The sequence below is a fragment of the Rhineura floridana genome, chromosome 6 (assembly GCF_030035675.1).
Source record: "Rhineura floridana isolate rRhiFlo1 chromosome 6, rRhiFlo1.hap2, whole genome shotgun sequence".
Taxonomy (NCBI): domain Eukaryota; kingdom Metazoa; phylum Chordata; class Lepidosauria; order Squamata; family Rhineuridae; genus Rhineura; species Rhineura floridana.
Genome location: NC_084485.1, coordinates 8401312 through 8407311, shown reverse-complemented (window position 1 = coordinate 8407311; position 6000 = coordinate 8401312). Strand labels below are relative to the sequence as shown.

Here is a 6000-nt window from a genome sequence, read left to right as displayed (position 1 = left end):
TCCCAGGTTCAATCTCCGGCGGCATCTCCAGGTAGCGCTGGAAACGTTCCTTGGCGCTGTCTGAAACCCTGGAGAGTCGCTGCCAGCCAGTGTAAGCAACACCGAGCTAGACGGGTCCACGCGATTCCTATGGGATAAAAAAAGGGAAGAGCAAAATAGGAGAGATCGGGGTGGAGGCGGGAGAGGGTCACGTGCCAAAGTAGGCAAGGAAGAATGAGTTGTCTGTGCCCTGCCCGGGGGGAGGGCGCGAGGCTTGGGGGGGGGCGGGGGCAGAGAGAGGAAATCACCTCCCCCCGCGGTGCACAATCGCAACGCTTGCTCAGGCTTAACTCGCCCCCCGGGGAGACTCCAGCAAGGCCAGGCGGGCAGGAAGCGGGATCCAGCGGCGACAGCTTTGCCGGCAGGGAGCTGGGCGGGCGCGGCGGGCCTCCCTGCTCCGCCCCAGGGCCGGAGTACCGCCTGATGTAATTTCCGAGCAGCGCTGCCATAGGTTTGTCCCCGGCGAGGCCCCGAAAACGAATCCGTGGCCGGTCTTAAAAGACCGCGCCGGCTCGCTCCGTCCCGTCCCATTCCTCCAGCTTCATTTCGGGCGGGCTGCCGAGAGACGCGCCGGCGGGCATCTTGACGCGCATCCCAGGAGACGCGTCCGCACGGTAAGTTGGGAGGAGCGGGCGCCTAGGCTGGCTTTGGCGGACATTCCCATCCCTGCGCCGGGTCCCGCCTTGCCCCATCTCAACCGACTCCCTCGGTTGAAGCCCAGATCCCTCGTGGGACCCGGCATTGCGAGTCGTCTGAAACCGACGTCGCAGCCGTGTTGGGGGCAAATCCCAATTCCGGTGATGATGGTGATGATGGTTCTCGGAGCCAGTTTTGCCGACGGGTCCCCCGGGGTGTGTGTGCTTTTCTTCCTCTTGTCCCGCCGCGTCTCCTCCCCGGACGCCCCACGTGGCGAGCCCCGCCTGGGACAAGCTTGCCGCTGACCCGATTGTGGGCGAGCGGCGACATCCACGTGGGAACGGAGCGCGATGCTGGTTCCAGGCTGACCCCAGGAGGCGCTCGCCTTTCCCTCCTCCCCAGAACTGGGATCCGCGGTGCCTCCCCTTCCCCGCCCAGCCCTGCAAAACAAAACAAAAAAGAAACAAAGGAATGAAAAGGAGAGCGTTGCGAGCTGGATTCTAAGCAGTGGGTTTTGACTCCCTAAATCTAAAAGGCTAAGATGGCCCCGAGAAAAGAGGGGGTGGATTTCAGGGGCAAAACTTTCGGGGGGAGGGCGGGGAGGGGAAGCGAGGAGAGCTAAGAGCCTCAAAGTGTATTTCTGGCGTGAGAGACGAGATCAGCTAGCAAACTGGGGAGGCAGCCTCTAATCTCCCTCTTGGCTGATCCATAAGTGTGTCCCATAAGAACATAAGAACATAAGAAGAGCCTGCTGGATCAGGCCAGTGGCCCATCCAGTCCAGCATCCTGTTCTCACAGTGGCCTACCAGGTGCCTGGGGGAAGCCCGCAAGCAGGACCCGAGTGCAAGAACACTCTCCCCTCCTGAGGCTTCCGGCAACTGGTTTTCAGAAGCATGCTGCCTCTGACTAGGGTGGCAGAGCACAGCCATCATGGCTAGTAGCCATTGATAGCCCTGTCCTCCATGAATTTGTCTAATCTTCTTTTAAAGCCATCCAAGCTGGTGGCCATTACTGCATCTTGTGGGAGCAAATTCCATAGTTTAACTATGCGCTGAGTAAAGAAGTACTTCCTTTTGTCTGTCCTGAATCTTCCAACATTCAGCTTCTTTGAATGTCCACGAGTTCTAGTATTATGAGAGAGGGAGAAGAACTTTTCTCTATCCACTTTCTCAATGCCATGCATAATTTTATACTCTTCTATCATGTCTCCTCTGACCCGCCTTTTCTCTAAACTAAAAAGCCCCAAATGCTGCAACCTTTCCTCGTAAGGGAGTCGCTCCATCCCCTTGATCATTCTGGTTGCCCTCTTCTGAACCTTTTCCAACTCTATAATATCCTTTCTGAGATGAGGCGACCAGAACTGTACACAGTATTCCAAATGCGACCGCACCATAGATTTATACAACGGCATTATGATATCGGCTGTTTTATTTTCAATACCTTTCCTAATTATCGCTAGCATGGAATTTGCCTTTTTCACAGCTGCCGCACACTGGGTTGACATTTTCATCGTGCTGTCCACCACAACCCGAGGTCTCTCTCCTGGTCGGTCACCGCCAGTTCAGACCCCATGAGCGTATATGTGAAATTCAGATTTTTTGCTCCAATATGCATAATTTTACACTTGTTTATATTGAATTGCATTTGCCATTTTTCCGCCCATTCACTCAGTTTGGAGAGATCTTTTTGGAGCTCTTCGCAATCCCTTTTTGTTTTAACAATCCTGAACAATTTAGTGTCGTCAGCAAACTTGGCCACTTCACTGCTCACTCCTAATTCTAGGTCATTAATGAACAAGTTGAAAAGTACAGGTCCCAATACCGATCCTTGAGGGACTCCACTTTCTACAGCCCTCCATTGGGAGAACTGTCCGTTTATTCCTACTCTCTGCTTTCTGCTTCTTAACCAATTCCTTATCCACAAGAGGACCTCTCCTCTTATTCCATGACTGCTAAGCTTCCTCAGAAGCCTTTGGTGAGGTACCTTGTCAAACGCTTTTTGAAAGTCTAAGTACACTATGTCCACTGGATCACCTCTATCTATATGCTTGTTGACACTCTCAAAGAATTCTAATAGGTTACTGAGACAGGACTTTCCCTTGCAGAAGCCATGCTGGCTCTGCTTCAGCAAGGCTTGTTCTTCTATGTGCTTAGTTAATCTAGCTTTAATAATACTTTCTACCAGTTTTCCAGGGACAGAAGTTAAGCTAACCGGCCTGTAATTTCCGGGATCCCCTCTGGATCCCTTTTTGAAGATTGGCGTTACATTTGCCACTTTCCAGTCTTCAGGCACGGAGGAGGACCCGAGGGACAAGTTACATATTTTAGTTAGCAGATCAGCAATTTCACCTTTGAGTTCTTTGAGAACTCACGGGTGGATGCCATCCGGGCCCGGTGATTTGTCAGTTTTTATATTGTCCATTAAGCTTAGAACTTCCTCTCTCGTTACCACTATTTGTCTCAGTTCCTCAGAATCCCTTCCTGCAAATGTTAGTTCAGGTTCAGGGATCTGCCCTATATCTTCCACTGTGAAGACAGATGCAAAGAATTCATTTAGCTTCTCTGCAATCTCCTTATCGTTCTTTAGTACACCTTTGACTCCCTTATCATCCAAGGGTCCAATTGTCTCCCTAGATGGTCTCCTGCTTTGAATGTATTGATAGAATTTTTTGTTGTCGGTTTTTATGTTCTTAGCAATGTGCTCCTCAAATTCTTTTTTAGCATCCCTTATTGTCTTCTTGCATTTCTTTTGCCAGAGTTTGTGTTCTTTTTTATTTTCTTCATTTGGACAAGACTTCCATTTTCTGAAGGAAGACTTTTTGCCTCTAAGAGCTTCCTTGACTTTGCTCGTTAACCATGCTGGCATCTTCTTGGCCCTGGCGGTACCTTTTCTGATCTGCGGTATGCACTCCAGTTGAGCTTCTAATAGAGTGTTTTTAAACAACTTCCAAGCATTTTCGAGTGATGTGACCCTCTGGACTTTGTTTTTCAGCTTTCTTTTTACCAATTCCCTCATTTTTGTGAAGTTTCCTCTTTTGAAGTCAAATGTGACCGTGTTGGATTTTCGTGGCAATTGGCCAGTTACATGTATGTTTAATTTAATAGCACTGTGGTCACTGCTCCCAATTGGTTCAACAACACTTACATCTCGCACCAGGTCCCGGTCCCCACTGAGGATTAAGTCCAGGGTTGCCGTCCCTCTGGTCGGTTCCATGACCAACTGATCTAGGGAATAGTCATTTAGAATATCTAGAAACTTTGCTTCTTTGTCATGACTGGAACACATATGCAGCCAGTCTATGTCCAGGTAGTTGAAGTCACCCATTACTACCATATTTCCTAGTTTGGATGCTTCCTCAATTTCATATCTCATCTCAAGGTCTCCCTGAGCATTTTGATCAGGGGGACAATAGATCGTTCCCAGTATTAAGTCCCTCCTGGGGCACGGTATCACCACCCACAACGATTCTGTGGAGGAGTCTGCCTCATTTGGGGTTTCGAGCTTGCTGGATTCAATGCCTTCTTTCACGTATAGAGCGACTCCGCCACCAATACGTCCTTCCCTGTCCTTCCGATATAGTTTATATCCAGGGATAACCGTATCCCACTGGTTTTCTCCATTCCACCCGGTCTCGGTTATGCTCACTCTATCAATGCTCTTCTCTGAGACCAAGCACTCCAGTTCTCCCATCTTGGTTCGGAGGCTCCTAGCATTAGCGTACAGGCACTTGTAAGCAGTGTCTCTCTTCAAGTGTCTTTGGCACTTGTGGTTAGGCCTGTGGTAATTTTGTTCTTCTGAATTTATATCCTGTGCCCCTGCTCTCACAATGCCTACTTCTAGGCCTACCCCTTTTAAAATTTCATCATTTCTTTGGTTTTTATCCCAGGGGGGAGGTTTATTCCGAACCGGACCTTTCTCAGCTCCTGTCGGGTTTCCCCCCTCAGTCAGTTTAAAAGCTGCTCTGCTACCTTTTTAATTTTAAGTCCCAGCAGTCTGGTTCCATTCTGGTTCAAGTGGAGCCCGTCCCTTTTGTACAGGCCCGGCTTGTCCCAAAATGTTCCCCAGTGCCTAACAAATCCAAACCCTTCCACCTGACACCATCATCTCATCCACGCATTGAGACTGCGAAGCTGGGCCTGTCTGGCTGGTCCTGCGCGTGGAACCGGTAGCATTTCAGAGAAAGCCACCTTGGAGGTCCTGGCTTTCAGCATCCTACCTAGCAACCTAAATTTTGCTTCCAGGACCTCACGGCTGCATTTCCCTATGTCGTTGGTGCCAACGTGCACCACGACCACTGACTCCTTCCCAGCACTGTCTACCAAACTATCTAAACGACGCGCGATATCCGCAACCTTCGCACCAGACAGGCAAAACATCTTGCGGTCCCAGTGCTTATCAGTTCCATCCTTGACCTTTTGACCTCACAAAATAAAAAAGGAAAATATACATGTGTGCCTCTCTTTGTCTGTGTGCATGTATCTATCCGTCTCTCTGTGGGTGGTTATTTTCTCCTCTGTGCAATCTTTCCTAACCTGGTGCCCTTCAAATGTTTTGGACTACAACTCCCATCAGCCCAGGGGGGGAGGGAGGCCAATGGGAGTTGTAGTCTCTAAAACATCTGGAGGGCACCAGGTTGGGAAAAGCAGCAAGGGCACAAGGCGCTTCTGTCCCTATTGACTTCTCTGCATCTCAGTACTTTTGTGCATCTGATGAAACTGGTGCCGGTCGAGCATAGCCTTTGTGTGAGTCTTTTCAGGTCCCCTGGAGGCTCTGTGTTGCCTTGTTTTTGCTACGTGCTTCTAGAACTTTGTCTGTGTCCAGGCTTGTGGTTAAGGTTGTCAGGGAAGCAGCGCCTCATCTGTTCAGGGCGGTCCTTCAGATTGAAGGCTGGTGTTTACCTGACACCAGCTGAACAACAGGGTGACATCGCAGAGTCTGGCTGGTTTGTAGCAGTAGCAACGACAAAGACTCTGGTGGTATCTGGCAGACTTGCGCATTGTGGTTAAAAAAAGTTTTCAGTAACCCCCCCCTCCCATTGCTTGGCCTTTTTTGTGAAAGCACACCCCCGCTCGTATATGAATATATTTTTATTTTCTCCATTTGCATTCTGCACTCCCTCCGTGAGCTTTAGGGCAGCATACATGCTTCCATTTTATCCTCAACAATCCTGTGAGGTAGGTGATCCAGTGAGCTTGGTGGCTGATAGGAGGTGACTTCACATTTATTTAAATACATTTTTCCCACTCTCTGAGGAGTTCGGAGCAAACGTACATTTTTCTTTATTTATTTCACAATGTATGAAGCCACCGAAGTGGTGCACAAGAT

The 6000-nt window shown here is 49.6% G+C and overlaps 1 protein-coding gene across 1 annotated transcript in view; it reads left to right on the top strand.

Annotated features, from left to right (window-relative positions):
- The first annotated feature begins 304 nt into the window (after positions 1-304).
- Positions 305-6000, top strand: part of HELZ2 (helicase with zinc finger 2) — an 83001-nt gene continuing 77305 nt past the window's right edge. Inside the window, exon 1 of the mRNA XM_061630916.1 lies at positions 305-653. The gene's annotated coding sequence lies outside the window, so the exon portion shown is untranslated. The remainder of the gene's footprint in view (positions 654-6000) is intronic.